Source organism: Lepus europaeus, chromosome 9 (genome assembly GCF_033115175.1).
Source record: "Lepus europaeus isolate LE1 chromosome 9, mLepTim1.pri, whole genome shotgun sequence".
Lineage (NCBI taxonomy): Eukaryota > Metazoa > Chordata > Mammalia > Lagomorpha > Leporidae > Lepus > Lepus europaeus.
The window spans coordinates 103,385,695-103,409,285 of record NC_084835.1 but is presented as its reverse complement, the minus strand read 5'-3'; the positions used below and the strand labels follow the sequence as shown (position 1 = coordinate 103,409,285).

General features: G+C 40.4%; 1 pseudogene; it reads right to left on the bottom strand.

The window, feature by feature from the left end:
* LOC133766369 (large ribosomal subunit protein eL32-like) overlaps positions 1–13,366 on the bottom strand; it is a 28,360-nt pseudogene extending 14,994 nt beyond the window's left edge.
* Between the last annotated feature and the right edge of the window lie 10,225 nt (positions 13,367–23,591).

Below are 23,591 nucleotides of genomic sequence, written 5' to 3'. Positions count from 1 at the left end.
AGGCCAAAGCCAGGAGCCTAGAACTCAGTCTGTGTGTCTCACGTAAGTAGGTGGCAAGGGCTCAATGAGCCATCATCTGCTGCCTCATCGGTGCACATTAGCAAGAATCTGGGATTGGAAGCACAACCGGGACTAACACCAAATACTCAGATATGGAATCTGGGCGCCTTAACCACTACACCAAACATTTGCCACCTTTGCTCATTTTTAATTGAGTTATTTGTTTTTCTTCCATTGAGTTGTAAAAATTGAGTTTTGGATATTATCCCTTAGAGTAAAACTTCCAAAGAAAAAAAACACAAATGTTTACAACTTTGTAGTACGCAAAGATTTCTTTGCACTCAAAAGTCAGATTGCATTTTTAAAAATTGGTAGGCTAGACTTCATTAAAATTTAAACCTCTGTTCTTCAAAAGATATTGCAGACATCTTGTGACTTTGACTGGTGTTTTTAGCCCTTGTTTATACTCCTGTGGAACTGTGGTCTTTCTACTTCTTACTTGTTGAATATTATGGTTAGTTATGCATTAAACCTGTGATTGTAGAATAGATAGAAATTATATTTTTGCTAAAATTAAAGAAAAGAGGAAGGAGGGGGTTTGAGGGAGGGATGGAGGAAGGAGGGAAGTATGGTTATCTTAGAACTGTTCTCTTTATATTAATAAAACATTTTAAAAAGAAAAAATGAGAGCCACACATTAGGAGAAAATACTTTCTAAACACCATTTGGAAAAGGAATTGTACTTCTTTTGTTATAATGCACTATTAATAAGATAGACAATCTAATTTAAAAAGCCAAAAGGGTAAACAAAGGCTTCAGTAAGAGAATATATGAATGATCAAGGAAAAATTAAGAAAAAATACATGTCACTGGTCATCAGGGAAATGAAAAACAAAACCACAATGAGATATCACATCACACTCATTAGAATGGGAAAAAGCAAAAAGTCTCACCATACTGGTTGTGGGTCAGAGCTCCAAGACACAGTTCATGGAATAGAAAATGGTAGGACCATGTTGGAAAACAGATCCTCAGTTTCTTACTAAGTTGAACGTAGACATAGTATGTATCCCAGAAAAAAAATGCCCACAAAAATTTGTACATGGTTGCATAGCAGTTCAGCCCATAATAGTACCAAATCAGAAACAACTCATCCATTCACCTTTTGAAGGGCATATAAGTGAATTGCTTTGTTCATACAATAGAATATTAATCACCAAAAGGAGTCAATGCATGATACACCCAATACCACAGAGAACTCTCCACTATGCAGGGAGAGCGAGCTAGATACAGAAGAGTACTACTTGTTTGAGTGTATGAATTCATCGACCAGCCTAACAAACTCACAGTGGTGGGTTATACTGCTTGATTTGCATGAGGATAGTTGTGGTGTGGGGAGGACAAATTGACCCCAAAAGAACCAAAGAATTTTCTGGGGTGATTCATGGGGTTGATAGATACTTGAACGTATACATTTATCAAATCATCAGATAAAATACTTTCTCTTTCTCCCTCTCTCTCTCTCTTTCTCCCTCTCTCTCTCTTTCTCCCTCTCTCTCTCTCTTTCTCCCTCTCTCTCTCACTGTAACACTACCTTTCCAATAAAATAATTTTTTTAAATAGAAAAGAAACAAAAAATTAAAATAAACATTAAAAGCAATGAAGACTTGTTTGGGAGACAATTTCTCTTGGTAATACTTAGGTAACTTTTCATGGTTTTGGATTCATTTTTCTAATGTGTGTTTGGCTTGTATTATGTGAAGCTTAAAAGCTTATTAATGCTAAAGTCACATCTTAACCTCTCCACACATTAAAACTGTCAATCAAATTTTATTATGTGAATGAAGTACTTTACCTTAAATCTGTCAAGATAATTGCTGAGATTAAGTTAAATGGAAAGAAAAATAAAAGTAACACGTAGGACAGGAAGTTATTTTTAAATTAAAGAAGTTTCTATAAGGAATTGTAAAGCACTGTGGCACTATGATATATTCACTTTCCTATAATATCTTTCCATCTTGGCAAATGTGTGTAGGGCTTAACTCTCCGAAACATACTAAGGAAACCAAATGGAACCGCTCTGCCTTCAGCTGCACAGAGTTAGAAATCCTGATTTGACTGCCTTAAACAATCAGGCATTTCTTATCTCCTATAACTAGGTGATCTCCAGGGACAGTTCATTTGCTGGCTCATTGGTATCATCTTTCTATTCTGAATTTCTCCTCAGAGCAGCACATCTCAAAGCTCCAAGACAGTGACAGTAGCTATGATCACATCCAGGAAAAGCCGTCATATCTTTCTGCTCGCCTCTGTTAAGTAGTCAGCTAATGCTTCCTAGCAGACTCCTCCAGAATTGCATCGCATGCCCATAATTCATCAACAAGAGAAATGAGACCAACACACAACCTAAACCAGCACTTGTTGGCAGCCCATCTTCCACTTTGAAGTACTTGGGTTTGATTCTCTACTTTGGCCCCCGACTTCACTTTCCTACTAAAGTGGACCCTGGGAGGCAGCAGCGATGACTCGAGTAATTGAGTTGCCACAACCCACATGGGAGACTTAAATTAAGTTCCATGCTCCCAGATGTGGCCAGGCCCAACTCCTGCTGATGCAAACATTTGGGGAGTGAACAAATGAATGGGCGTGCTCGCTCTCTGTCTCTCTCACTCTTGCCCTCACTCTTGCTCTCTCTTCCTGTCAAATAAAATACAAGAAAGTAAAATACAAGAAAAAATTGAATGCAACACTGAGTCATCAAGAAAATAAATTTGATTCTTAAAGATCTATTAATTTTTCATTTTACTCTTGCATGAATATCTCACTCTGGGTTATTTTTTTTTCAACCTGTAAAGGAAAATCAAATTGAAAACCACCACAAGTCAAAGCCAGCTTCCCAAATCCTTGGCCCCCTTTAAGAGGCTCAAGAACATTTGCTGACTTTTGGACCAGCACAGAGGAAATTAAAGCAATTCTCACTCTTTACGTGCTATTTACTGCTCTCTACATCACTAAACTGTATTTATTTCTTGGTTTGCAGCACAGTGATTGTAGAATAAGTGCTAAGCAGCAAATGACTTCCCTGCTGCCGAAATTGGTGGTGATTTTGCTCTCAGTGGAACGCATTACATGACCCCTCAATGATGGTAAATGGCTGTGGGCTTTTTTCCCACCTCTAATTGTCATGATGTGTAGGACTGGTAAGTGGTTGCTGCTTGCATCTCACAGACAGACAACTTTTTACATAGTAAGATCCTAAACTCTAGTATTCTCACATAGGGCGTGCTGCTCTCCATTGTCTGCAGACTCTTTATCCAGTAGAATGTTTATGGTGCCCTTTGGCTGACCACCTTTCCTTGAGGCCGGAGCCCTTCCTCTACTGCAGAACCAGTTCAATGTGCACACAGTAATTAAACATTCATAGAACGCCTACATTCAGATGAAGTTACAAGTTACGGTTTAGTGAATGTTGGAATCTCATTTGGATTTGAACGGAGATCTGAATCTGTTCTCTCCTTCTCAACTTTTACCCTTGAACCAAGCAAGATTGGCCATTCTATTACTGTCGATACGCTATCCTAAACATTTCTTGGCCAATCTTAGGACAACTCTTACCTTCAACATGTTCAGCCACCTCCAGAGCATCGAAGTGTCCTGAAGTCTACTGTTGCAGTATAGAAATGATTGTAAAAAACCACGCCTCAGTTTCCTCAACTGTAAGCGGAGAATGTATCTTAACAATGGCAATAAATAGCCCAACGTTCCCCATTCTCAGAGCAAGCAATAGATTCCCATGGGATCAAGACAGCCTGCTCTTGTAATCAACCTGTTCTCAATCCTGGCTCTCTTGGAATCACCTGGGGAGCTTTAGAAAGTTCTGACACCAGGGTTCCCCTCCTACTAATTTATATTTAATTGGTCTGGGCTGCAGCCTGGGCTTGGGGCTGTCTTTTAAAGCTTCCTAGATGGTTCTAATGCACAGCCAGGGTTGAACACCATTTATAGAAAGCAGTGGTTCTCAAAGTGTGTTCCCTCAGCAAGCTGCATTGGCATCATCTAAGAACCTGTTAGAAATGCACATTCAATTATTGCTTGGCTCCAGGTCAATTAAATGAGGCATTCTGGGGATGGAGCCCAGTACCTTTTATCCTATCCTTACTCCAGGAGATTCCGATACATGCTAAGCTGGAGGACAATTAGACAACTCTTTCCAGATTTAACATTCTGTGAGTCTACCCTGCTTCCTATTAAGCAGATCTTATGGCCTTAAAAAGGACATGTATGTTCTTGAAAGCAATTTGTGACATAATCATACAACTCCATGGTATGATTGCCTGAGTCTTGCTACCTTCCTTGAGCCAGCTCAGCCACGTTCATAACTCACTGAGTGCCCCCAGGACTGGTTACATAGGGTCTATGAAAAGTTCTCTCCTTTCCACGCTGCACCCAGGTCTCCCACGTGGGTGGGAGGACCCAAGTACTTGAACCATCTCCTACTGCCTCCCGGGATGCACATTATCAGCAAGCTGGCCCAGAAGAGCAGTTGTAACTCAAACCAGGCACCATGATAAGAGATGCAGGTGTCCTAAGCGGCAAGTCAAATGCTGCATCAAACTCCTTTTTTAATTTTTTTAAATTGATTACATTTTTAAATTTAATCAGATTTAAATTGCTAGGATGGGAATGGTATGAGAGAAAACAATGACTGCAATGGTTTTTTAAAACAATAGCTACTTCGTGACAAGGACAGTTTTTGCTGACAATATGAATTTTGAATAATGCTTCCCTTGCTTAGTATCAAAATAAGTTCTACCATCTTGGAGAGTTACTGTTCACCCTTTAGGGGTGTGTGTGTGTGGGTGGGTGGGCGTGTGTGTGTGTGTGTGTGCATTACATGCAAGGGTTCCCCACAGGAGACCAAAATGACATGGGAAGAAGGGCAGGTGCAGATCTTTGCACAGGACTTGGAATCAAATAAATCTGGATTAGACTCTCAATGTAGCCATTTACAGGCTGTGAGACTCTAAATCTCAGTTTTCCAGACAATGCCCCTTAAATGGTCTTTGAAAAAATTTACATGAGATGATGCTTATAAATCATCTGGCTTTGCCCTTATGTTTTTGTGCCTACCACATAGTAAATGCTCAATAAATGCCAACCACTGTTAACAGTTGCTATTGTTGGTCTGAAGCTCGCTGAGGTCAGAAGAAACAGAATAATACCTTTCTCTGTGGAAATAAGCCCACAGGGAATGTTCCTTTGCAAGGAAAGAGTTAATGAAAAGATTTCAGTGATAGATAATAAAGAAAATCCCACCACAACAGACTAGTGATGGTCTAAGGGATGATGAGTAGTTACTTACTGTATTTATTATCCAGAGAGGAATACAGATTATATATTTCATGAGCCAGATGGGAATAGTTATTTAACTACAGTAACGACTACTCTAAATGGCTCTATTGAATCTCTACTTAAAAGTGTACTTCAGAAGAGTTGCAGGCTATGAGGGAATAAAGCAAGAAACAAATGTAATGGTTAAAGGATATTTTTGCTGAGGCTTAATTAAACTTCAGATTTTGTACCATTCTGTATATAATCTTCAAAAGATTTTTTTTCAGGAAAGATAGACCAGAAAGGGTGCTATGAAATTAGCCTTAGAGCTATGTAGATTTTGAAGGGCCCTTAAGAAAAAAAAATGTAAAAAAAATACAGATTTCAATTTGAAGCAAGAAATTGAAATTGCTTTCTGGCATCCCACACTTCCAGCAGCATTGGTACCTACTTGAAATGAACAACTGTTAAAGGAAACAGCTGGTTGAAAGCTGTTACTGCAAAGCAAAGTGCAATATGCATGCTGTAATTAGTTTGCAATCATTACTCAGTCCACTGTTGGAGCAAAACCTGGATTTGATCACACCAGAAGCATTCCGGTGAGTGAGCAAAATTCAAGACAATTCTCTCCCCAAATCCAAATAGAACTCTCACCTCCTCTACACCTGCTGATCTGATGAGTTTTTAAATACAGTCACAATGACAATGGGCCCTAGAGTATTCTATAAAACAAAGGTTTTTCTGGTTTCCCTGAAAGTAAGACATACTCAAAAATAATAGCCAAATTCTTTTAGTGTTTTCTATATGCTAGATTGGCATTGTCCAAATTAAATATAACTCAAGTATCAAATATGAACCACATAAAGAATGAAATATACTGGTAGCCACATTCTTTTTTTTCTTTTTAGAAAGGAAGTTAGTTTTAATGGCATATTTTATTTAACATAGTCTATCCAAAACATCTTTTTGATATGTAATCAATAAAAACTCATTAATGAGGTATGTTCAATGCTTTTTCCTATAATGTCTTCTAAATCTGGTAAGTCAGGTACACTTACAGCACATTTTAGTTTGAACTAGCCACATTTCAAGAATGTGTAGCCACATGTAGCAAGTGTCTTCCATATTGAACACTGTGGTTCCAAATTATTTACATGGATTATAGAATTTAATTGTCCTAATAATCATGTGATATAATAATTATTACTCTGTGGATTAAGGATATCAGATAGGGTAATAGATACAAATTTTTGTCACTATAATGAAATGCCTGAGGCAGACTAACTTTCTAAGTAAAAGAGTTTTATTTAGCTCAGACTTCTGGAGAAACAGGGGCCTGTTGCTGGCATCAGCCTGGCTGTGGTGAGGACTTCATGGCTGTACTACCTCATAGCAGATCCCATTTTGGCAGTAGCACAAGTGTAAGGAAAAGATCACCTGACTCAATGGAGTGCAAGAGAGCAAGAGAAAGACTGGTAGAGCCAGGCTGACTTTTATAACAACCCTCTCATGAGAACTAACCAGGGTCCCATGAAAAATACTTTAATCCCTTCTGAAGGCATGTCCCCAGTTGACCCAAGACCTCTCTTCCTAGAGGGGTCCACCTCTTAAAAGTTCCTCATCACCTCCCAACACCACCACCGGGAGGACCAGGCACTCAACACACGAGCCACATCTAAAGAATAGTACTCCACTAGAAAAAGGGGACACAAGAAGAACAAGAAGCTCGTCAAGGTCATCAAGCTAGGAGGTGGCAGACTCAGGGAGAATCCAGGTGATCTGATTTCAGCACCTGCTCCCTCAGTGTTGTGGTATCTTGCCTCATGTACTTGTCTGTGCGGCTCACAGACCGTGCTACCAGACCAGTGAGAAGAGTTTGAAAATAATAAAGATTATCATGAAAAGTTACCAACAGACAAAATATAGACTTCATTATTGAGCGCTCTGTAAGGCAACCACCTTATGGGGTAAATACTGTTATGAGTTCCACCTCTCTCAAAACTGAGGCAAAAGGGCTATTATTTTCTCAAGGTCACAAAGCTAGAATATATTGCAGCTGTGATTTGACACCCGGATTCCTGGCTCCAGAACCTAAGCATTAATCACTGGTTTGGTTCTATTAACAGATCTAACAAAATACTCATGGACAAAGAACCACTCCACAGCAAGTATGAATAATAATAACTTCTGAAGACCACAGAGTTGAAACAAGGAAAGTGAGCCAACTAACTTAATTCAAGAAGTAAAGTAGAAAAGAGTACATTGAGTGTAGATTAAAATTTGTGAATTTGCTTGATAAGAAAAAAAAAATCATGGAGTTTATTATCGTGTATCCAGCAAGGCATGAGAAATGGATAGAAATCCTGCAAGCACTCTAAATTCCCATTTCATGGTCCACAACAGTGTTATTTTCTCATGCTATTTGTTCCAAGGTATCTACCTTAAGAATCACTGTTTAGGATAATAAAGATCAGCATATGAAAGGAAGATCCCTTTATAAAAAGGTGTATTTATTTGTTTGAAAGAGTTACAGAGAGAGAAAGAGAGAGACAATCTTCAATTTGCTGGTTCTTTCCCCAGATGGCTGCAACAACCAGGGCTAGACCATGCTGAAACCAGGAGCCAGGAGCTTCTTCCAGGTCTCCCATGAGGGTTGCAGGGGCCCAAGTATTTGAAATATTCCATTGCTTTTCCTGGGCCATTATCAGGGAGCTGGATCAGAAATGGAACAGCTAGGACACGATCTGGTGCCCATATAGGGTGCCGGCATCACAGGAGGCAGCTTTACCCGCTATGCCACAATGCTGGTCCCAAAGCAAGATCCTTAAGTAGTCATATATTCCAGCTACTCTATGCAAATACAAAAGTTTATATAAATGTAGTGTGATAACTATTTTTGCTGAAGTATCAACAATACAGAAAACAATCTGGAAATAATGTCTGTCAGTGGTTATGGAAGTGTAGAGGAAAAACACAGGAATCTTAATTTCTGTAGTGACAATCTCTCTAATGCTTGAATTTTCACAACCAGCCTAGATTACGTTGGTTGAAAAATGATAGAAGAGATAGATATGTGATTGACAGATAGTAGATAAAAGGTAGGTGGTAGAGGTGGTAGAGGTGATAGATAAATAGAAAGATAGAAAGATTAAAGGATAGTTGCATTTTAATACTCCTCCATGGTGTTGGTTTCATTCCATCTCTCATTAGGAAAGATTAGTTTCAGATGTGTTCTTGCCTCCTTGGCAAACACTGCATTACACAGCCTGAGATCTGCCTGGAAAAAGATGTAGTTCTATGTGGGCAAGCAACAGAGCTGGAAAAAGTCTGGCACTGGGCATCCCTCGGAGGAGAAATCAAAGTTGAGTCACTGGGGAAAACAGAAAGGAAGAGAACTCAGAAGGTCATTCAAAGTCCTTGTACTTCTGTTATATAAATGCAAGAAGGAATCGTATCCACTATTAACTGTTTCCTTAGAGATTTAGCTTTCAAATTTTGCCACAGCTTTGACCTAAACCCTTTATGCTATCTCCCTGCTTAATCTGCTCTGCCCAAGGACAAATCTGTTATATTCCCAGAACAGGCCTCTCCTTTGTCTTCTCAATCTACATATATAAACTGGGGAATGAGACCATATGTGTTCACCAAAAGCCACATACACAAATGTACACAGCAGCACTTTGCAGAAGAGCCAAAACCTGGAACAACTTCATACAGGAATGGGAATGGATGAGCCGCAGCTAGTCATGAAGGAAGCTCTTAAACAAGATCTTGAGCAAAAGAAGACAGACACAAGAGTAAGACATGGTGCATGATCCTACCCAAATCAAGCTGAAAAACGGGCAAAATTAATATTTAGTATTAGAAACCAAAGTACAGTCACATTCAAGTAGTGGCGCTTAGAAGAAACAGAAAATGGACTTCCATGGTACAGGCAGTGTTTTATTTCTTGATATGGGAGCTGGTTACATGTGTTCAATATGAGCCAATTCATCATGTTACACATTTTTGTGTACATTTCTGTACGTGTGTTTTAGAGATACAGAATTTTTAAATAGGCTGTGACCTGTGATGCTGGCATCCTTTAGGGGCACCAGTTCATTTCCCAGCTGCTCTGCTCCTAATCCAGCTCCCTGCTAATGCCCTAGGAAAAGCAGCAAAAGATGGCCCGAGTGTTTGGGCCCCTGCAACCCATTTGGGAGGCCTGGAGGAAGCCCCTGGCTCTGGCTTCAGCCTAACCTGGCCATTGCACTGGCCATTGCAGTCACCTGGGGAGTGAATCAGCAGATCAAAGATTTCTCTCTCTGCCTCTCTTTGTCTCTGTGTTATTCTTTCAAAATAATATATATATATATTTTAAAGTTTTAAAATGTTTTTAAGGAAAAATCTCACAAGTTGAACAATAAATTTATTCCCTGATAAAGAACATAAATTTCAAAATATTTCTTAAGTAAGAATGATTTTGCATGCTTGCTGAGTTCTTTTGTGCCTTCTTTGGTCTTGGAAATCCAGATCAGAAGACACCTTATCCATCTTCCAAGTACATTCACCTGGAAGTCATGCATTGCCTCATGGACTGCTTCAAGGTGTGATCTTTTGAGAAATATTCACAATATTCATGCTGTCAATTTTCCTTTATGATTCCAGAGAAATAAAAATTGGATTGATTTTCACAAGTACTCCCAAGAAGAGAGAAAAAAGGAGAAGGTGATGAAGATAAAGACAGATAGATGATAGATAGATAGATTAGATTAGATAGATAGATAGATGATAGATACATAGATAGATGATGGATAGATAGATAATAGATACAGATCAGGAGGAGAGAGAAGGAAGAAGAGGAGGAGGGAAGAGATGAGGAGAAGGAAAGAAGAGGAGGAAAAGGAAGAAAGAGAAGTGGTAGATGAGAGAATGAGGGGAGGAAGAAAGCGGAATGAGGAGAAAGAAGAAGGAAGAAAAATGGGGAGGGAAGTGGAACTGGAAATGAAGGGGGAAGAAGAAAAGAACGGAGGGGACAGGCAGGACTGGGAAGAGGATACTCTGTAAAGGTCTGTAAACAGCAGATATTGTGGTTTGGAAATGCCCTGTAGTTGGGTTACTTAATCAGAGTACTGTTTTCACTCTGCACATTAGCTGGCTTTTAGAATTGAGCCATAAAACTAAAATCAGTAGGAGAGGGCTGCAGCTTAGGGGAAGTCAAATAAAAACCAAACGCCTGGACTAAGAAGCAAAAAAAAAAAAAAAAAAAAGAGTCCCACAAGACTCATCGTCAAGCCTTGGGCTGTGAAGACGGCTTTGGAAATGTGAAGATAGGTAAGAAACAGCCAGAGTGCATCGGAGCTGCTGGATGCTGAGGGCTCCAGGAAGGATGGCAGCATTTGAGTGCTCACTTTGTCCAACATGAAGGTGATGGTGAGTGGAAGCTTGGATAAAGGTCCCTGAAGCAGACCACATAGAAAAGCAGAAGTTCTCCTGGCTACGCCTAGAGTCCTAGAAATATGGAAAGTGCTAGAAGACCTGGAGATGCTGGGAATGAAAGCTCACACATCAGTTGCAAGGGACTGAAGCCACCATTCCCAGCGGCTGGGCCCACTCAGCAGCCAAGGAGCTTGTTCCAAACAACTCAGTGGCCAATATCCCAGCCACTCTAAAACAAGGAAATACAAGAGCCCACCCTGCTATTATCCCCCAAGCATATAGTGAATAATTAGACGTCCATACTGGCACCATCTTGCAGAAAAGGTGATGAGTGGGGCAGATCTCACAAGGTCTGGATATTTTCCTAAAGCGATCAAGTATAAGCTATCTAGATGGTTTAAACAAAGGGGATGAACTTTGATTGGATTGAAAGGGTTCTGTTGAAAGCTATTTTTAATTGACAAGTATAAGTTTCCTGAGATCCATCAGGTGTGCATTCTTTTTTTTTTTTTTTTTTACAGGCAGAGTGGACAGTGAAAGAAACAGAGAGAAAGGTCTTCCTTTGCCGTTGGTTCACCCTCCAATGGCCGCCGCAGCCGGCGTGCTGCGGCCGGCACACCGCGCTGATCCGAAGGCAGGAGTCAGGTGCCTCTCCTGGTCTCCCATGGGGTGCAGGGCCCAAGCACTTGGGCCATCCTCCACTGCACCCCCCGGGCCAAGGCAGAGAGCTGGCCTGGAAGAGGGGCAGCCGGGACAGAATCCGGTGCCCCGACCGGGACTAGAACCTGGTGTGCTGGTGCCGCTAGGCAGAGGATTAGCCCATTGAGCCACGGTGCCAGCCCCAGTGTGCATTCTTAAGGGGAAAAAAAAGCATCTAACTTTAAAGAAAATCCAGAAACACGGGAGGCTCTATCTGCAAGTGCAGCGTGAGAACATCATTGGCTTCAATACATGAGACAAGAATATCCCAAGTAATTCATGTCTAATTAACTCTTCCAGAGTACCCTTTCCAATCAAAATGTATATTAGACCACCAAAATGTTTTAATGTTATTGCTTTTATGGAAGATATTTGATGAAAACTCCAGATAGCAATTTTCTTTGATTTCTTCTAACAAAACAGATTAGTGACCTCTACGTATTTTCCTGTCAGCCAAGATTTGCATCAAAATGGCAGCTTCAAGAGATAAGTGTTCCAAAAGAAGACACCAAACACAAAGCCCTATATCAAGGATGAAATACAGTTGTGTGGACCACGAAGAGAAAAGATTATCTCCCCTTCTAACACAGTTACTGTGAAGTGTGTCTATCTGTATACATTATAAATATCTTATACATTCTGCCAGGAATAAAGCTAAGCTGCCAGATGAAAGGCTTTGGCCTCTTCAAATGTACAACGAACAATGTGCAATGGAAAACCAAAGAGATCCCTTCTACCTCTGAACGCTGTGGCTTGAGCGTGAGGGCAGATTCAAAGTGGACTGATCATAAAAATGCTGTCTATGTTATTGCACATGCTCAAATTCAGTAGATGCAGTAGTTTTAGCATTGGCTGCCAATCAGCACCTGGAAGAACATCTTGAACATAACAGTTATTTGATATTGGTTAGTGCTGACAAAAATTCCTGCAAGTGGTAAATGTTTCTCAAATGGACTCCTTATAGCCAAGCTCCAAGACAAAATACTGTGTGATTTTGCAAAGAATTCAGCTCTCAAGAGGCACTAGGACTAATATCAGGTTTCACAAGGATTGTGTTTTTTAAAAAATTTATTCGTAGACAGGAAATGAATGAAACTTTCTACAGAGATGTCTGTGATTTCAATTTCACTCATAAAATGAGAATGCCACAATTAAGATGCAAGTTAGAGATTAACCAGGGAAATGCCCAAATATTAAAATAAGAAAACTAAAGAAGCAGTTAATATTCCTAAATACAAATAATTATGCCATGATGGAATCAGGGTACCTACTCGTACTCAAGTGCCAGGTCTGTCTCCCTATTGCACTATACAACCATCCCATGAGCATAAGATATTGGCTGGATATTTCTATCCTGAATTTAATACTATTGGTATCACTCATAGCCAGAAACCAGGGTATGTAGATCCTAATTATTTTAGTAACAAGCCATATGTCATTGGCAATCTTTTTTTTTTTTTTTCAGTTTTTAAGGTTTTATTTAAACACAAATAAAATGTGGACCCCAGCTGTCTATTACTTTCTTCAGTGTGCAGCCTGGCACTGGGGTTGGTAACTCTGATGGGCAGCTGGGCTGCTCCCTCCATGATGGCTTCCCGGTTCTTGGAGGAAGTGTTTTGAGCAATCTCCACGCAGGAAGATTCGTTGCACATCAGCAGCACCTCCAGCTCCTTGATATTGTGAACTGGGAACTTCCGGAAGCCACTGGGCAGCATGTGCTTTGTTTTTTTGTTGTCTGCATAACCAGTGTTGGGCATCAAGATCTGGCCCTTGGATCTTTTCTGCACCCTGTTGCAAATACCTGTGGGTTTCCGCCAGTACACCTAATCCTGACATTTCAGTCGGACTGGTGCTGGATGAACTTCTTGGTCCTCTTTTTGATGCTCTTGAGCTTCACCAGGAGTCTGAGGGCGACCATGATACCAAATAAAAGGCAGCCACCTCCATAGGGAGCAGCAAGAAAGAGCCGTTGGCAATCATTTAACCTCATGACATTTCAGTATGTCAGTTTTATTTTCTAGAAAATAATGGGTTCTGTTTAGATAGTATATTCATAGAGCCTTAGAGTTAGAGATAGAATTTCTTCTTTTAATATAGCAATCTTCTTTGTGAGTTCAGATCGAGCCTGTCTACGTGGATGAAGTGGAATTTATCCTTTATCAGTGAAGACCTTTTATTTGGCAATTTCAGACAAACTAATCTTTTCCTTATCTTACAAGTTGGTAGATAAGACCTATTGTCAGCATGATCCAGACAACTGCCCCATTGTCTTCATCTTCCCACTGAAACACAGGAGTCTGGGTGCAGCAATTATCTAGTGGATTTACAGGATACAGGCCAAACAGTGCCAGGCACAAAACTGAGAACTTAAAAATTTCAGATTGTTTTACAGTCTTCAAAATTCCAAGTCATTAGTTAGCTTTACTGTTGCACAGACAGATCTTGCCTTTCCAAGTGGCTTACAGTGAGGAAAAAGATGATACTAAACAATGTATACTACAAGCATACTAGATAAAGTTCATGCAAAATGGAACTGAAAGATAAATTTGGGAGCAAGCCTTTAGCTTGGAAGTTAAGACACTTGCATTCCACATTAAAGTACCTGGGTTCAGTTCCTGGTCCAGGTCGTGATTCCAGTTCTTTCCTGCAAAGGCAATCCTGGAAGTTAGCAGTGATGGCTCATGTAATTGGATTCCTGCCACCCAGGCGAAAACCTGGATCATGTTCCCAGCTCCCAGCTTCAGCCTAGACCCTGCCCCCTGAGCATTTGGGACATCTGGGGAGTGAGCCAGCAGATAGGAGTGCTCTCTCTCTCTCTGCCTTCCTCTGTTTGTCTTTCTCTGTATGTGTATGTCTCTCTTTGCCTCTCAAATAACTTTTTTAAAAACATAAGTTTACTTTGATACAAAAGGAAATTTGAAATCCATGTGTAGTTTTTTTATAATATGCATTTTCCATCAACTTTTTGAAGATTCCTCTTATGCATGAATTTCACAAAATTTTGCATTAAAACAAGCTTATCTTTTAATTTCATTTCCCATTAATCTTTTGAAATACTCTCTTATTTACATGCTATTTATTACAATTGGCTTAATGTTTGCTTAAAATTTTAATAATATGAACTCTGAATGATATTTATCCAATAAAATTCCAAATCTTTCTAAGCACAGGACAACACATGCTGTTCTCATTCCAGTGTATTCTGAGTTTATAGTAGACAATTCCATTCTCCAATGCCATGTACTGTGTTTACTTGGAGCACTGCTTTTACATCAAAGCTGCAAACTGCCTATTCACTTCTCATTGCATTATTATTCTAATTAATATAAGTCACACAGGTGCAATGTGTGATGGGAGCCATTTATAAATTAATAAATAAACACGTTTCAAAAGGACTGTGACTTATAAAAATAATGCCTTGCTATAAAAAAAGAATCTGACTATTGTCCAAAGACTGTTTGTTGGATTATTGGTTTACAAGCAAACAAACAGAAAAGTGACAGAAATTTCAAACAGCAACCTCTCTGGAGGGAAACAAAGCAGTTCAGTAGAAGCATACAGCTGTGCATAAAAGACCGTGTTAAGAGTAATTAAAAAAATCCTGAGGAAGTGATAAGCTTAGTGAATATCCTTTTGAAAGAAAGAAAGAGAAACAGAAACCTGGGATTGAAATAATATCTCGTGGCTTAACAAAGCTTTTTATCCAAGGACCCATCCACTTTACAAAAACAAATTCATTAATTTTCCACACACCCTTTTGATTCTGGGTAAGTGCTGTGTTATTGCAACTCGTTGTAGACAGAGCAAGGGAAGCAGAGGGAAGACTCACAGCACAGGATCAGTGATGAGCCCTGCTCAGGGTCTCAGACACCTCTCTCCTGCAACTCTCCAACTTGCTCCTCATGCTTGTTCATGCACAGACCAAAGAAGAACACAGATAAAAGTATCAGTAGCATACCACTCAATATTAGGTACCTTCCATCCAGGATTCTTTGTGAACATTACCCTCTAACCTCATAATATTTCTTAGACAGGGAGTAAGGGAGTGGTCTCCACATTCACATAATGGATGGGATAGCAATTGCTGAAGACTAGGACATAATTCAATGCTGTGGCTAAAAACAGTCACATACCCTAAACCTCCAGATCAGGGCTCCGCCAGCTACTGCAAAATAAGTGATGCGCTCCAGGGTAGCTAACAGCGAAGAAAGCTAATTCCCAACATTAGCAGATGTGAAAGTCAACTGGATGAATAATGCTACTCAGTGTTATCAAATGTAGCAACACAGGCTCTTCATGTGTTAAGAACACAAATGTTTATTGAGGGCCTGCTAGGAATATTTTCTGTTAGAAGGATATAGCAGGCAGTTCCCTGTTGCTATAATAAATACCCAAGGCTGGACACTTTACAAAGAAAGGAAGTAATGTAGGTCACAGGTTTGAAGGCTGGAAGTCCAAGGCTGGCTAGCCCCACTGATCAGGCCTCTGGTGAGGGCCTCATGGTGGATGACGCCATTTGTTATGCAGGGAGTGCATTTGAGTTGGAAAGATTGAGTGGTGAAATAAGAAGACAGAGGGATTCAGAAGTCAGGTCCACTCCTTTATAAAAATCCCACTCTCCCAAGAGCTAACTCACCCCAGAAGACCAGCATCAATTCATCTTGAGGGCAGTGCTCCCCATGACCAAAGTACCAAGTTTTATCTCTTAAATGTTTAACCTCCTCACACACAAATGGGGACCAAGTTGACAACACAAGAACCTTTGGAGACAAAGCACATCCAAATGATAATAAAGGGACAAAGAAAGGAAACTGGAAAAAAGAAAGACCCATAAGTCAGACATCAACCCTCCACTCCAATGATTTGCATTCATTTATTCATTCAGCAACTCATTCAACAATTGGAAACCTTCCAGGTATGGGGACACAAATACAACTCAGACCTTACCTTTAAGAATAGCCAAGTAGGCTTCTCAGATTTTGAAAACTTTGGGTATAGAGCAATACATATTAAATAAAAGTTGTGTCTAACTGCTATGGAAGCACAAAAGAATATTTAAGTCAAAGGGACATGGAGCAGAATCATTCTTGCAGTCATGCTTAGCATATGGGCTAGAAAGGAGAAGTACCAGCCATCTCTTTGGGTGTACTGGACCTGGGTTTTCAAAGTGGGTTTCCCTGTGTCCATCAAGGGTGGGGGTCAATCAAGAGTGGGGGCGAAGAGAGCCCCACAGAACAAAGGAAGACTTCTCTGCCCTCTGTCTGATCTCCATGCCTTATTTGGCTAAACTAGATCAGAAAGTCCCGAGTTAACTGACCAACCATCTGGGACAACAGTGGAAGAGTAGACCAAGAATTTCTCTCTTTTTCTTTCCTGAAGAGGCCAGAGTGCACTAAACCAAGAACACAGTTTCCTACCTATGACTTAGAAAACATCTTTTTGGATTATTAAAGCACTCGTATTCTCCATGCCTATTACGATCATACATAGAGAGAGGTAGGTGTGGCAAGCACCTGCACGTCCCTGTGTGCATCTGCATTATGGGATGTAACCATGAAGTAGTATGACTAAGCACACTATTTATATATGAGGGTTTAGATCATGTTTAATATATTTTTCAAACATGTTACTCCACAAATTATTTTCATTTTGATTTTTACAGCATGCTGTGAAAACACAAGACATGTGATACTATGACTGCTGATGACTAAAGAAAATGAAGCGCGGAGAGTTCAAAGATTTGTCCAGGCTACAACAGAAAATGAGATGCTAAGCCAGACTCCACACAAGGCTTCCTGACTCTCTCCCTGTCCAGACATTTCCTCAGCCCTCTTAATGAGGCTGAGAGTGGAGAGTCTGAAAGGACTGGTAAAAGATAAGATCACTGGTTGACCAAAAAGAGGGAAGCTCTCTGAGAAAGGCAGAGTACACTGATGTGTTCCAGCAAGTTCTCAGGTGTGTCAAGAACTCAAAGCAGTGAGGAAATCCTCAGAGGAAGAACACAAACGGAGCTGAGCCCTACTCGGTGTGCTTTCAACTCTGCTCCCCAGCTCTGCCAAAAAGCTTTTAACCCAAGAATCTCTAGATCCTGTGATCTGGCCTCACACACGTGTACTGGCAGAGGTACGACCAAAGCTAGACTGCATTGTCTTTCATTGTGAATGGTAACAGATCTTGGGGAGAATTCCAGGGCACCAAGCACAGCCTTTGTTTAAAGATGTGCTCCAGCCAAAGTCAACATGGAAAAGATGAAACACAGCCATGGCTCTGCTCATCTTTGAAGATTTAAGAGCAATTTTCCAGGGGACACCGTGACAGCATCTCTTCTGTTTGTGTTCCTTCTGATTGTGCTTTTTAGGTTTGATTCTAACAAATGAAATTTATTCTTCAAAGCACTTGAAGTCCATATTCTTCTATGGTAACTTAAGTACAAAGACTGAAAATTTCAGAATCCTACTCTGGGAGTTGAAATGACTGCCCAGTGAAGGTGGTTTTCCCCTCAAAGTCTCTACAGGTGGTCCATGAGTCTCCCAGGTCTTGGTATGTTGGTCTTCCACACTTCATCTCCACGCTTCATCCCATTTCTCTTTTACCATCACCACTACCTTACCCCTTGCTTTCTGCCTTTTCAAAAATACTTTCACAAGGATTTCCAGGAACCTTGTGAGACAGGCATTCCTCTAAAATGGAAGAGACTGGGTTGTAATTTATCTGTTGTTAGATCCATCTCACTCTGTTTTGCACCAGTGACTCCATCCAAAGAAGAGATAATAGGAACCTCAGCCCTGGTTTACAAACATAGAATACTTCAAAGGGCTGATCTTGGTGGTTACATGACTGGATAGCAGCAGATTCAGTCTCAATCCTGAGATCTCAGACCAAGTTCCAAGGCATAACCCCAAACTCTGCTGCCAACAGCATCTGGATGGTGGGAGAGGTCTAGCTTCCCCCCAGGAAGGAGAATAGAGAACGGAAGTGTCCCTGATTCCCCACTGCATCTTCTCTATGACTTTCCCTAGGCAGAAGGAAGGGGTCTTCCCATGACACCTGGTACACCTCTCTCCTCTTGGGTAGATCCGTTGGCAAGAATAAGCCTTCCTCACAAAGACCTTCAATGCCCTGACATCAGGATTTAGCATTCTGGTAGTGTTCAGCAAATGGATGAATAAGGACACAGAAGGAATAAAGTAAAGGTGAACACAATAATGTATGCATTCGTGTATTTACCAAGTAAGAAGAGGAAAGACAACCTCCAAGCCACTACCTCATAAATTAACACTGCCAATAAGCTCAGCAGGAACAAGATCTCACGAGGTGTATGTGAGAGCAAAGCACACATGTAAGCCTCTGCTGTACTTCAGCTCAGCGTTAAATACATTGCTAGCAGATAAAACCAGAAATATGAAGAGTGAGCCCTCAAAAGTATACAGACAGGAGTTGGAGATGACAACGCCTTTTCTGCCGTTGAGCATAGAAACCTTCCCTCCGCACACACGCATTGACATCACTGGTGCCCAAACCACAGGAGAATAAGTCCCCATTCCCAGGGTTTCTGAGGGGAGACACACATGAGGCTCTACAAGTGTCGACAAGTGTAATCTGACCAATTCCATGGCTCCAGGCTGGTGGATTTCAGGGCCCAGCAAAATCCTATTAGAGAAAAACATGGGCTTCTGATATAAGCTTACAAATACCATATTTTTCCCAAAGGAAATAGTTATGCTGTATAATTGTAGGAACCTTTCCTTTTAATGCAAAAAAATTAGGAAGAACCTCATCTCAGAGGGGGAAAATGGTTTTACAAAGTGGCATAAATTTAGCTTTGTGAAAAATGACTTCACAGGCCTCAGTTTCCTACTTTGCTGCAGAGTCGTGCAAACTTCATCAGGGACCAGTGGCAACCCCAGACGGATGCTTCATTTACCATCAGGCATTAGGGAAGTAAAGCCTGAGACCACGCCCAGGATATAACAAGGAGGGACCATTACACTTCTGGCAAATAGCAGTGACACTAGGTAGTGACCCTCAGTAAATGAATATGACAGACAGTGAATTCACTTACTCTAAAGTATTAGAGATCAACTGTGTAACAGCGGAGCATGTGGCTGATAAATCTGTGAAAGGCAGGGTTGCAGCCATGGGCTCTCTGGGTAGCCCCATCAGGGAACCCATCCCCCAGAATCAACCAGGGCAAACTTCCAAGGCTCTTAAGTAGTTGTTGCTCAGAAATGCTATGCTTGTGAAAGAGAGATGAGATCCTCAATTATCCCAGCACAGTACCCTACTGATGTTTTAGTTTATATATAACATATACCGCAGTAAGATTGCGCATTTCCACAAATTGGGAAATATAGCTAGGAAAAATGGAAGGATGGTAAATGCAGTATTTCTCATGTTTGCATTTTGCTGCTTAAGCAAGAAACATAAATAAAATCTACAGGGAGATTTTGAGGAAATTGTTGCTTTTCTAATCAAATGATAAGCATTGAAGCTTTCCTTCCTCCTTTCTTTCTGCTGTGAACATGTACTTGATGTCTGGAGCTGTGGCAGCCATTTTATAACTATGAGGGAAGCATCAACGTTATCTCGGAGATACTGCCCTGACGTAGAGCCACTGAGACACCACAAGCATCTGCATTCCCCTTGGAGTTTCAATATATGAGAAAACTGCATTTTTAATGTCCTGAGCCCAGTGAATTATGTTTCTCTTTCTTTAGAATTCCTTTCTAACACAAAACTTTTAAATTTCTGAATTTTTGCACAGGAAAAGAACCAGGGAAATACATACCCTGGCCTTTTATTCCTCTCTGCTCGTCTTCAATCTCCCCTGTGGTGGGGTGGCTGACTCCAGGTTTTTGTTTCCAACATAGGAAAAGAATTCAAGGACAAGACATATGTAGACAGGTCTGCAGAAAAGCAAGGTTTAGTTGCACGTACAATCAAAGCACACACTCAAGACTGTGTGCAGGAATGTCCAAAAGACAGCTGCACCCTATGGGGTTTTGAGAGATCCCTATGAAATGAGACATAGGGCGTGGTGTCTGGGGCGGGTCTTAATTGAGTATTCAAAGAGAGTGGAGTTTGGGACAGGGTTTGAGTGCTACTCATTTCCTTACCCTATGTGAAAAGCTCAGAAATTTCAGGGTATCAGGTGGGAAACACCGGAATAGGTGTATCAGCCGTGGTAATTCTATTATAATGAACTTACAATGTTGGCAAATGTCATTGTGAGGATGCTGGCTGCCATGGTGGTTATTTTTAGCCAGTGCAAACCATAAACAGAGAAGCTGTGGAAGCTGTGGGTTTTCCCCTGCACAGCTGGGGTCGTGGGGGTGGTGGTTAGGTGATACAAGCAGGGCTGCAAGGAGGGGCTGGCAGCCTTAGCCCATCCTTGCTAGCAACCTCCCTGCCCTATCACTCCCAGTTCTCCAGGTACCTGAGGACAGGAGAGCCAGCTATGGACAGCCAGCTCCCCGGAGGCCCCAGTGTTCAAAGTGTTCAAAAACAAATGCTTGAGCTACGGAATTCCTTACTGGACAGGATAGAAAATCTCCTTCGAGAAAATGAAATTTTAAGGAGGAATCAAAATGAAATGCAGAAACTAGTAGAACAGAAAAATGTGATAGTGTGATAGTGAAGAGAAATCAAAATTAAATGAAGAATGCAATAGATCAAATGACAAACACATTAGAGAGCCTTAAAAACAAAGTCAGTGAAACAGAAGAGAGAATATCGGAATTAGAAGACAGAGCACAGGAAAGTATACAGTCAAACCAAAGAAAAGAAGAAGAAATTAGAAATCTAAAAAATATTGTCGGGAATCTACAGGATGCTATTAAAAAACCCAACATTCGAGTTCTAGGAGTTCCTGAAGGCATGGAGAGGGAGAAAGGATTACAAGACCTTTTTAGTGAGATACTTGCAGAGAACTTCCCAGGTTTGGAGAAGGACAGAGACATCCTAGTACAGGAAGCTCATAGAACCCCTAATAAATATGACCAAAAGAGATCCTCACCATGACACGTAGTAATCAAACTCACCACAGTGAAACATAAAGAAAAGATTCTAAAATGTGCAAGAGAGAAATGCCAGATTACTCTCAGAGGATCTCCAATTAGACTCACAGCAGACTTCTCAGCAGAAACCCTACAAGCTAGAAGGGAATGGCGAGACATAGCCCAGGTACTAAGAGAGAAAAACTGCCAGCCCAGAATACTATATCCTGCAAAGCTCTCATTTGTGAATGAAGGTGAAATAAAGACCTTTCACAGCAAACAGAAACTGAAAGATTTTGTCACCACTCATCCAGCCCTGCAAAAGATGCTTAAAGATGTGTTACACACAGAAACACAGAAACACGGTCATCAATATGAAAGAAGGTAAAGGAAGGAAACCTCACAGCAAAAAATCACAGGAAGCTCAAAGCATATATTAGAAAATATCTTAGGCAAATGGCAGGGCAAAGATACTACTTATCAATAGTCACATTGAATGTTAATGGCCTGCACTGTCCAGTTAAAAGACACCGCTTGGCTGATTGGGTTAAGGAACAAAACCCATCTATTTGCTGCTTACAAGAAACACATCTTTCCAACAATGATGCATACAGACTGAAAGTGAAAGGCTGGAAAAATATATACCATGCCAACAGAAATGAAAAAAGAGCAGGTGTAGCCATCTTAATATTGGACAACATAAACTTTAACACAAAAGCTGTTAAGAGAGACAAAGAGGGGCACTATATAATGATTAAGGGATCCATTCAACAGGAAGATATAACGATTATCAATGTATATGCACCAAATTACAGGGCACTGGTTTATTTAAAAGATTTGTTAAGGGACTTAAAGGGAGACTTAGACCCCAATACAATAGTACTGGGGGACTTCAATACTCCACTCTCAGAAATAGACAGATCAACAGGACAGAAGATCAACAAGGAGACAGTAGATTTAAATGACACTATAGCCCAAATGGATCTAACAGATATCTACAGAACTTTTCATCCTACACATAAAGCATTTACATTCTTCTCAGCAGTACATGGAACCTTCTCTAGGATTGACCACATACTAGGCCATAAAGCAAGTCTCAGCAAATTTAAAAGAATTAGAATTATATGATGCAGCTTCTCAGACCATAAAGGAATGAAGTTGGAAATTAGCAACTCAGGAATCCCTAGAGCATATGCAAACACATGGAGATTGAACAACATGATCCTGAATGAACAATGAGTCTTAGAATAAATCAAAAGAGAAATCAAAAATTTTCTGGAAGTAAACGAGGATAATAGCACAACATACCAAAACTTATGGGATACAGCAAAAGCAGTGTTAAGAGGAAAGTTTATATCAATAGGTGCCTACATCAAGAAATTGGAAAGGCACCAAATAGATGAGCTTTCAAGTCATCTCAAGGATCTAGAAAATCTGCAGCAAACCAGACCCAAATCTAGTAGGAGAAGAGAAATAATTAAAATCAGAAAAGAAATCAACAAAATTGAATCCAAAAAAAATTACAAAAAATCAGCCAAACAAGGAGCTGGTTTTTTGAAAAAAAATAAAAAAAAACCTGACACCACATTGGCCCAACTAACTAAAAAAAAGAAGAGAAAAGACCCAAGTCAATAAAATCAGAGATGAAAAAGGAAACGTAACAACAGACACCACAGAAATAAAAAGAATCATCAGAAATTACTACAAGGACTTGTATGCCAGCAAACAGGGAAATCTATCAGAAATGGATAGATTCCTAAACACATACAACCTACCTAAATTGAGCCAGGAAGACATAGAAAACCTAAACAGACCCATAACTGAGACAGAAATTGAAACAGTAATAAAGGCCCTCCCAACAAAGAAAAGCCCAGGACCAAATGGATTCACTGCTGAATTCTACCAGACATTTAAAGAAGAACTAACTCCAATTCTTCTCAAACTATTCAGAACAATCAAAAAAGAGGGAATCCTCCCAAATTCTTTCTATGAAGCCAGCATCACCTTAATTCCGAAGCCAGAGAAAGATGCAGCATTGAAAGAAAATTACAGACCAATATCCCTGATGAACATAGACACAAAAATCCTCAATAAAATTCTGGCCAATAGAATGCAACAACACATCAGAAAGATCATCCACCCAGACCA